This window comes from Euprymna scolopes, chromosome 24 (genome assembly GCF_053919585.1).
Source record: "Euprymna scolopes isolate OS-2025 chromosome 24, ASM5391958v1, whole genome shotgun sequence".
Lineage (NCBI taxonomy): Eukaryota > Metazoa > Mollusca > Cephalopoda > Sepiida > Sepiolidae > Euprymna > Euprymna scolopes.
This window is the reverse complement of record NC_136505.1, coordinates 50,999,920-51,010,564: the sequence shown is the minus strand read 5'-3', so window position 1 is coordinate 51,010,564 and position 10,645 is coordinate 50,999,920. Positions and strand designations below refer to the sequence as shown.

At 31.9% G+C, this 10,645-nt stretch overlaps 1 non-coding gene across 1 annotated transcript; it reads left to right on the top strand.

Moving 5' to 3' along the window:
• The first annotated feature begins 9,686 nt into the window (after nt 1-9,686).
• Trnar-acg (transfer RNA arginine (anticodon ACG)) lies at nt 9,687-9,759 on the top strand. Its single transcript has one exon. It is a non-coding gene; the product is annotated as a tRNA-Arg (tRNA).
• Nucleotides 9,760-10,645: the final 886 nt, after the last annotated feature.

Sequence of the window (10,645 nt, the reverse complement as noted above, 5' to 3'; positions counted from 1 at the left end):
ATAGATAGATAGATAGATAGATTTAACATTAATTTGCACAGACACAGACACAGACACAGACACACAGACACAGACACACACACACACACACACACACATATATATATATATATACATATATATATATATATATATATATATATATATATATATATATATAAGGGCCGAAAACGAAAAGAAACAGATAGCACATGATATTGATCGTTCCCATGTCTGATTATTGCTCATTTCTGTAAAATCAATGGCTTTTATCTTCCAGTTCTCTCTCCCATCTTCCGTAGATCGATTCATTTCCCATTCGCTTTCAACATTATTTTCCGCTCTTACGCGGTTTTGTTATTAAAGTGTATTTTGATTTCCTTACCCAATACGAATGTTTATTATTATTATTATTATTATTATTATTATTATTATTATTATTATTATTATTATTATTATTATTATTTTCATTTCTGTGCGTTCCCTTTGATCCGTATCAAACTTTCTTTTTGCTCATTTTCTCGCCTTATTTTGATTTGTTTTTTCGTGGAACGTATCGTTTTAATTTATTTCTTTGCTTCCACCTCAGCACAAGTAGATGAAACGAGTCAAACGTTAATAAGAAATCCCATTCCCACGTTTTCTTTCCGAGTCATCAAACAGAATTAAGACAAGCTTACTTCCCTTTAATCGCCTTACAATAGAGGCGCCATATTTTTTTTTATTAATTAACTCTTTAAATGGGGAAATATTTAAAGCATAAAGGTTGATTTTAGAAGAATTGATTAAGAATATAGTTGCGTTGTTTTACGTAATTCGTACGCATAGCGATGATAATTCATAGTAGGTATAGTTTTTTTCTCGTACGGCACAATCACGTTAAACTCTACCTATATTGAGAACTCGTCACGTCATCGCATTATTAAATATGTGCTCATAAAGCACGTTGGATGACATGCGTCACGTTGCCAAACTTGATATGACCCCGAGTTCAGTAAGCTATTTTTCAAATAACATGTTTACAATTTCAGTTGACGATTAAATTCCTTCTTTTAATTTCCATTTTTATAACAGAAAAAAAAATCATCATTACATTCCTTTCCCAATGAACAGATATGCAAGCTAAACAATTGCAATTCAACATTCCTTATTTCAATAATATTCTGTATTTATTTTAACTTATGATTGGAATTTTCAATTCCAAATCTAGCTTCGCAAGTTCGAATCCTTGACTATCCTATTTCATATTTACATTTAACTAAATCCCTATGTTTTTACTTACATGAAAAGGGGACAACCCTTACCATGTAACACAGTACCAGATGGGTGAGCATTTGGGAAGGCTAGGCGCTGTATGTACCTTCTGAGAAGGTTGGGCGTGGGGCCAGCACCCTCACTCTGTAAAAAGAACTCCTCGCTACAAAACCATCTACAAGGGTTGTAGATGGCCTATGCCCCTCCCTCAGGGGCTCGAGGGCTATGGATGGGATGGAGATACTTTTTCTCTAAACGTTCATAAATTTATCAAACTCTTTTGATTCAAATTGTTATGCTCTTATAGAGAAATCGAAACATTCATCCTTTCTTGCAATATTATTTCGCGACTAACTGTGCAGGTATATCTCTCAAAGCAGTTACGACAATGCATCTAATAAAGCCGCCGATAATTTTAAATAATATATATCTGCAGTTGATACTGGCAGTGTTCCTATTTTGTTTTCGTGATAAAAATTGATGAATCCACCATCTCGTTGCCGAAATTGACAAGAAGGAATTATTTTTGTCAGCCTAACTTTGTTTGTTTGACCGTTTAGGCATACTGGAGTATAGTTACATATATTAATATGCATTTTAGGCTAGACAATAATTTTTAGATAATTTGCCTATTGGATCTGAAAAGATAAGGAAACGCGTGAAAATATTTGTCTGGGTGTTGCTGATATGTAACTTTTTAAGCATCTAAAACGTTTTAATTGCAAAGGTAAATATGCGGCAGACGTATCTGAAAGCAGAGTCACGTTCCCATTATTTCTTTAGTTGTTTAATAGCTGTTTCCGTTGGAGCCGATTTTGAATAAAAATATAATTTCTTTTTAGATAGAATATTTTTTAGCATTTTCTATTGCTTCATAAATATTTTGGAAGTCTGTTTTTCCGTGCATTTGTTTTTCCATTTTAGAAGAATCTATATTCTTAACATTTTAACTAGCAGGCCGTTTGGCGTTGTCCGTAAATACGCTTAAGTATGATATTTTTATTTATGCAGATTTTGTATTCATTATTGTAGGGATAATTCTTGATTGATTGTTATACTGTACTCAATATATAATAGTGGTTTGAAAGGTTAAAAATAAAAACCTGACTTAAGTACCATCAGCTAGAATTGAAACCAAAATATAGATCTCCAACATTATACGTTACAATCTTAAATCAACCCATGCTCATATAAAAACTTAACAAATGACGTTGTTAAAAGTACAAATGTATATTTGCGCATATGTAATACGCATATGTTTTGTTGCCATACACCAGCCAAGTTTCAATTGCTTGTTTTTTTTTTTTAATTTTGACACCATTAGAATATATTTTTACTGGCTAAAAACCAAATTGAAATTGTCCCACATCCCCAAAGCCCATATATATAAAGTCTCAAGTTTGTAGATCAAATTGATGAAGTAATTTAGTAGAACCCGTTCCACACAGCCAGATTTACAGACAAGGATATTTAATATGCAGATAGTTATACTGACAAAATAGAATATCTACCAAAAGTTAAAAATGTTTTCGATCATATTTTAAAAACTTTCAGGTTGATCATTTTGATATTTTTTCTAATGTTTCACTGTTACCCGCATAGTTAACGTATTTTAGAAATTTGGTTAGTAATAGTTTCCTTCCTTTTCGATTCTATCAAGTTGATTAGAAAGTTCTTGGTATTTTTAACTTCAAATTCAGATGAACATATCTCGGCTCAAACAAAAACTTATTGACCAAAATAAACACGCCAAGATCAAGGCACTTTTGCCAAATCAAAACAAGTGTAATTATGTCAGTTACGTAAAAATCTTACGTTTTGGTGGTGATAAAGTTGCTAAATGCGTTTTTGTTATCGCTTAAGTCTTTGGAGCATTTTTCACGCAGAAAGTTGTGGAGATGCTTTAGAAAGTGTCAAGTGGTAGGTGAGGAGTCTGTAAGGTATGGCGGATTAGTTTAGTAGCCGAAGTCATTCAACTTCTGCAGGATCAGTTTAGCAATGTGCGTTCGGATATTTGTCGTGGAAGAAGAATTTGACCTTTTCTATTGACTAATGTTGGGTGTTGTTGTCGAAGTTTCTGGTGCATTTCATCTATTTTTTGGGAGTACTTCTCCCCCGTAATTGCTTTGCCTGCATTAAAAAAAATGTAATAAATGAGACCCGTCGCAGACCAGTATACACTTCGCGTGACCTTCTTTTGGTGCAGATCTGGATTCGGAAACTGTCGGAGAGCTTCATCGGCGTCTAGCCATTGGGCTGAGCGTCCCTAGTTATCGTAGGTCATAATCCGGTAGAGAAACGGGCCGTTCTTGTTCCGTAAGAGAAGGAAAGATGAAACTTCATAACGGCGTTTGTTTTGGTTGTTGTTCAACTTGGGAGGCACACATTTAGCAAATGGTTGGAAATCGTCGTATACGTTTAGACTAATTCCGAAGCAAGTTCTCTAACAGCTTTGCATGAGTTGCTTTCCACTAAACTCTTAATTAATCGATGTCAATTTCTGACAGCCAACTACTGTGCTCATCATCTTAAAACCTCTCGTCGCCGCCACGTAATTTCTTAAACCAGCATTGTGTTGTCCATTCAGTAGTGGTCCCTGGACCAAACACTTCGTTGATACCGCGAGCGGTTTGATCAGTATTTCGGCCTAGCTTGAAATGAAATAATAAAATTATGCGAATTTTCTTTTTTCCCATTCAACATGAAAAAAGACATAATTGTTTCAAAAGGATTGTAATTTAAAGATTAGACATAGGAAAAACCACTCTTTAAAATGATATATAAAGTAAAGTTATTATAACGAAAATACATCATTTAAAATAAAAATAAAAAATTCCGCAAGAACATTTTTTCAGCCTAATACTATGAAACTAAATCAACAAAAAATACTCATTCTGCATTACATAATGTACCTTGTAATATACCATCTATTCCATGGTTTCAAGTTCTAGTTTTACCTTCCTAGGAATGCTGTTTTAAATACATGCTATCTTTAGGGTTTAAATTCCATATACGTTTTCTTTCATTAAAGTATCTTTCTATTCTTGCTTTAATGATAATAATAGCCTTGTGTTAACCTTGAGAAAATTTTTGCGCTGAAAGTTCAGTTGTGCGCCACAATCTGTGAATAAACTTCCTTTTGTAGATGAATCATTGTTTGCAGCTATTGGATTCACAGTTGCTGTAATGTAATGTAACGTGTCGACAATCGTAAATTATCGAAACTCGTCCATGCGATCCGAACTCTGTCCTAAGCACAGGAAAGATATCCGATCTCGATTAATTAAAGCCGATTAGCATTGGAAATCAAGATGATGTTTTGTGTTTATATATATTTTCTCCAATAAATATTTGTTTTTTTTTACAACCTAATGCATTTTTCCTTTGTTTTAAATGTTTTTTCCACCTTCTCCTTCGACGTTTGAGTATTTACGAGCTGGAATACTTTACAATTACCTGATTGTGAACCACACATGTATGAAATCTACTTTTGTATAGTTAAAAATCAAAATTACCCTCATCGATGTAGATGAGATGTTTGATTTGCGAAATAAACACATTGCGAAATAAACACATAAATATATATACAAGGTGAACAGAAAGTCCTTGGACCATTTTTAGTTTTAAAATTAAATATTGATAAAATCACTTTTTCTCTTTTCAAATAAAGTAAGTATTTAGTCTAACTATTGATCTAATTATTTTCAACAAAAATATTAAAATAATTTTGTTTAGACTTTCAGAAAAATGAGCAAACTAGAGGCCATAATTCAGCTTCATTGCGTGGGAAGGACAAACTCAGAGATTATTAAGCTCTTGAAAGTGGCTAAATCCACCGTGTACCATGTTGTGAACAGATCTAAGGAACTTGGTACATCTGAAGACCGTCCTAGGAGTGGAAGACCTCGCACTGCTCGAACAAAGAAGGTGATTAAAGCTGTCCGAGAGAAGGTAAAGAGGAACTCGAAGATATCTGCAAGACAAATGGCTAAAGACATGAATGTGAGCGTGACCTCGATGTGAACCATCGTAAAAAACGATCTCCAGTTGTCCCCTTACAAGATGAGAAAGAGACAGTACCTCACACCTGCCCAAAAGCACAAGAGACTTGAAAGAGCAAAACTTCTTCTTGGAGAACTGAAGGCTGGCACGGCAGAGCGAGAGATCGTTTTTTCTGATGAAAAACTCTTCACAATTGAAGCGACTGTTAACAATCAGAACGACAGAGTTTACGCAAAATCTTCGGCAGACATTGATGACTCCGTGAGAATAGTTTTCAGCCGACAAAAGCCGTCTTCCCTCATGGTGTGGGCTGCAGTCTCCAAATCTTGGAAGTCGCCTCTGATTTTCGTGGAGCAGGGGGTTAAGATCAACACAGATCGCTACATTAACGATATTTTGGTTCCAGCATTTGAAGAGATGAAGAAACACTTCAAAGATCAGCCTTTCACCTTCCAATAAGATGGAGCACCATCCCACACCTCCAGAAAAACTCAGGACTGGTGCCAACGTCATTTTCCAAGATTCTGGAGTGAGGAGATATGGGCTCCTGCATCGCCTGATTTGAATCCCATGGATTTTTCGGTGTGGTCTTTGTTGGAGGCAAAGGTCTGTTCTGTTGCTCACCCAAGTGTTGATGCTTTGAAGACATCTCTTCTGAGTGAATGAACTAAAATACCTCAGGAAACGCTGCGTGCCTCGGTTGGTAACTTCAGACAGAAAATTGAACGTCTAATCGAAAGGAAGGGACATCACATTGAAAATAAATAATTGGAATTTATTCTTGGTTTCCTAACTTATAAGTTTCATTCATGTTTAATTTATATTTTTGTAATTTTCTATTAATAAACCACTTTTGAATTGGTCCAAGGACTTTCTGTTCACCCTGTATATATATATATATATATATATATATATATATATATATATATATGTATATATATATATATATATATATATATATATATGTGTGTGTGTGGTTATGAAAATTTATGGCAATTATGCTATATAAAACCCTACACGTTTCAACCTATGAGGAAATCGTCACACTAAAATATATGAAATTTATGTTTATATATATATATATATATATATATATATATATATATATATTAACCTACTACAACGGATATGTTTATACCTACTTACATAGATATTAGAAAAAAAACTCCTCCTATATCACAGATTGATATAGTTCCCCAAAACAGCCTCAATATTTTTTCTTCCTAATGTAAGTATCGTTCGACGTTGCATCTCTATTATTTTACCTAGCATCTTCTCTATTCTTCTGATGAAAAGCATTAGGTTTCGTAATATTATGGTATAAAGATAAATCACCGTTAATTTATGTATACACTTATAACATAGATGAACAAATCTCTATATATTACTATATCGTGTGTATACCTTCATTTCCTCACTTTACTGACTTATATATATATATATATATATATATATATATATATATATAGATGGATAGATGTAGTCTTGCATGAAAATGTATTTGACATGTAAGCTACATAGTAATATTTATGTTTGCTTATTCTAACCAATCAAATTAAATGTGAATATTATTCCAATCAAACCACATGAATATAATATTTTTCTATGTATATTCACATTTGAACAAATTTTAAATTAGTAACGTGAACTGTATGAAACTTTGTAATAAGCAAATGAAACATAACCATAACTTGTGGTCATTTACTGCTTGCATCTTGTCTGCGACGATTGAGCGATTTCATTAAAATAAAAAGGAAAATTAGAGAATTTATGTATACTGTAGAACCCCGGGATATGGCATTAAAAATTAGTAACAAAATACAGTACAGTATATAATACACGTTTATCTAATCAAATAATATTATAAATGGCACCGTAATACGAGAAATTTACCATAACGAGAGGCTGGAAACACATCGTGTTCCGCATCGTAACCTGAAAAAACTTAGGGCCAGTAGGTAATACAGTATATATATATATATATATATATATATATATATATATATATATATATATATATATATATATATATATATATATATATGGATAGAGAGTTTTATGTTTTGGTTTACCCGAGGACATCCAAGTAATATATATATATATATATATATATATATATATATATATATTGTTTTTAAATCCCCGATTATCCCTTTAAAAAATAAATTATTACTTACTACTGGTACTATTGTGAATTCGAGAAAGCAAGTTGATGCAGTAATTGCAGGTGATTGAATAACTTACTGACTAAATAGTTTTCTAACGAGTGATATTTTTTTTGTATAGTTTTAAGGGATATATATATATATATATATATATATATATATATATATATATATATATATATATATATATATATAGTAAGTTATAAAATATATATGGCGATTAAGCTACACTGAATATTCGGCGTTTCATCCACTGTAGGATTCGTCAGGATTATGCGCGAATTCTGTGGTTGTTTATCGTTTTTATATCGTCCTCTTCTGTTGAGGATTTTAGTTAGCCAATCAGGTTTCTAGTATCCACCGTGCCCCATTCTTATCAGTCAATGGGCATGCATTTTATCGAACAAAAGATCTGTTTTAAAACTAGTTTAGTGGTTTAAGGCAGACATTTTCTTTTTTTATATATATATAAATCTACATATGTGTACATACATATATGCACATATATATATATACATATATATATACATACATATATGTGTGGTCGTTTATGTATATTCATGTTTATTTAATTTATTTATTTGTTTATTTTCTATTGTTTTTGTTAGTTTTTAAACTATTTTGTATTGCTATCCTAGAGTAAATTTTATTTTATGAACACATTTATTTGCTATTTCTCTTCTACAGTTTAATAGATTTTGGGGTTCTTTAAAGTACAGGATAGCAAATTTTTCATGAAGGCATAATTTACATGGGTCGTCTAAATGCCTACACGTGGATGCTTGTCTTATAATTTCCATTCGACTACCGGCGAATGTCCGCTTTCTTTGAGCTCCCAGTATTTATTCGCTTGTGTTGTTTTTATACGGTGTTTTTTATTGTTGAATGTACTTTTGTGGTCATAGTATCGGGTTTTGAAATCTAAGGAAGTCATACCTACGTAATATTTCTTGTTATTCGGGTTTTCTTTCGCAAATATTATTGCCTGATAAAATACGCTTTTTGCTAGACATTTATTTTGAACTGGGCAAAGTGTGCGGTGTCTACAGTTGCATTTATCTTGTTCGTTATTAGTATTTTTATTTATGGTATGGTTGTTCTTGTCCGGGGTTGGTTTGTTATTATTATTATAATTATTATTATTATTATTATTATTATTATTATTATTATTATTATTATTATTATTATTATTATTTCTGCTAGTGTGAGTTACATTTTTGTCATGGTGTCTACTTTTTTATTGTTTAGTTTTTATTGTTTACATTGTTGTTTATATTGTTTTTATTTAGTATTTTTTATTATGTGCTTTAATTATGAATGTACCCATGTAAATTATGCCTTCATGAAAAATTTGCTATCCTGTACTTTAAAGAACCCCAAAATCTATTAAACTGTAGAATAGAAATAGCAAATAACTGTGTTCACAAAATAAAATTTACTCTAGGATAGCAATACAAAATAGTTTTAAAAACTAACAAAAACATTAGAAAATAAACAAATAAATTAATTAAATAAACATGAATATACATAAACGATCACACATATATGTATGTATATATATGTATATATGTGCATATATGTATGTACACATATGTACAATTACATATAAAAAAAGAAAAAGAAAATGTCTGCCTTAAACCACTAAACTAGTTTTAAAACAGATCCTTTGTTCGATAAAATGCATGCCCATTGGCTGATAGGAGGGGGCGCAGTGGATACTAGAAAGCTGATTGGCTAACTAAAATTCCCAAGAGAGGAGAACCATATAAAAAAAATAAACAACCACAGAATTCGCGCATAAGCCTGACGAATCCTAGAGTGGATGAAATGCCGAATATTCAGTGTAGCTTAATCGCCATATATATTTTATAAATTACTAACTAGCTCTACCTACGTGTTGAGCACTTTTAAAGTAAATACTGTAAGTTTACGCATAAATCTATACTTTCGTATATTAATTTTATGTGAGTAAATGAAGTAGTTTTATATTTATATATATATATGTATGTATATATATCGCTAATATATATTAGGTTTAATGTAATAATTGGTAGAGCATTGTCTTAATAATAATAACTACATAATCTTCGCCCGGAAATATCTGAGTCTCTAGATTGTCTTTGTAGATATATATGGTTTGTAACGAACAACGCTGAGTCACACAAAAGGCCGAAATATAGGGTTTTGTGCCGTTTCTGTGCAATTGTCGTAAAATTACCTACCTATGTCAACGGAATTTAGCACTGTATGTATAGAGTCGCGGTAATATCTTTCAGCATACGGAGAGGACTTGTGGCGCAATGGATAACGCGTCTGACTACGGATCAGAAGATTCCAGGTTCGAATCCTGGCAAGTTCGTAATAATATTATCCATATTTTATCAAAGGTTTACACATTATTCTTACCCTTAGTTAGGGTATTTTTGTTTTTTCAGTGATTTTGTTTTGTGCATGTTGGAATTTCCTATACTCCGAGTTTACAGGATAAGCGTTGATGGTAAGACGATGGTGAGTGTACTGGATGTTAAGTGTACTCGATTTTGTGTTTGACTCGGCGTTGTGATTGCCGACGCGGCGCAGCCGCTAGTATATAATAAAATTCATAGAAATCACATGTGTGTGTCTACCATATAATTCTACAATAAGCCGAACTACAGCGGAACGTGACCTCAAACGACTAGTACACTGAGTATAAAAGTTGGGCATTTTTTTCTGTTATGTTATGTTAAAATGTATTTGTATTTAATAGATTATATATTAATACAATATAGTGTGTGATTTTGTATGTCACGCTTACATCTTTTTTCTTCCAAGTGACTGCTGTTTAGTTGTTATCACCTTCCATTTCTTGTAATAAATAATTTTATCAAGAATTCTTCATAAGTTTTGGTTTCGATTTCGATTATATCTGATTGCACACAAGTTATCTATTTTTTATAAATAATTTCGCCAAGAACCCTTCATAAGCTGTGGTTTCGGTTTTGATTGTAGTTGAAAGAATTCAAGTTATATATTTTTTTTTCTTCATAAGTTTTGGTTTCGGTTTCGATTCAAGCTGATGAACCCAAGTCATATAAATATATATATTTTATATTTGAAATCACAACTTTATAATATATAAGAATCGATAGAAAATTGACTCTATAATAAAATATCCGAAATCTGCATACCTTAAAATATCATATTTAAGCGTATTTTGCAACCGAGGTACGTCAAGCGTCGTTGTTAGGTCAGATAAATGCTTT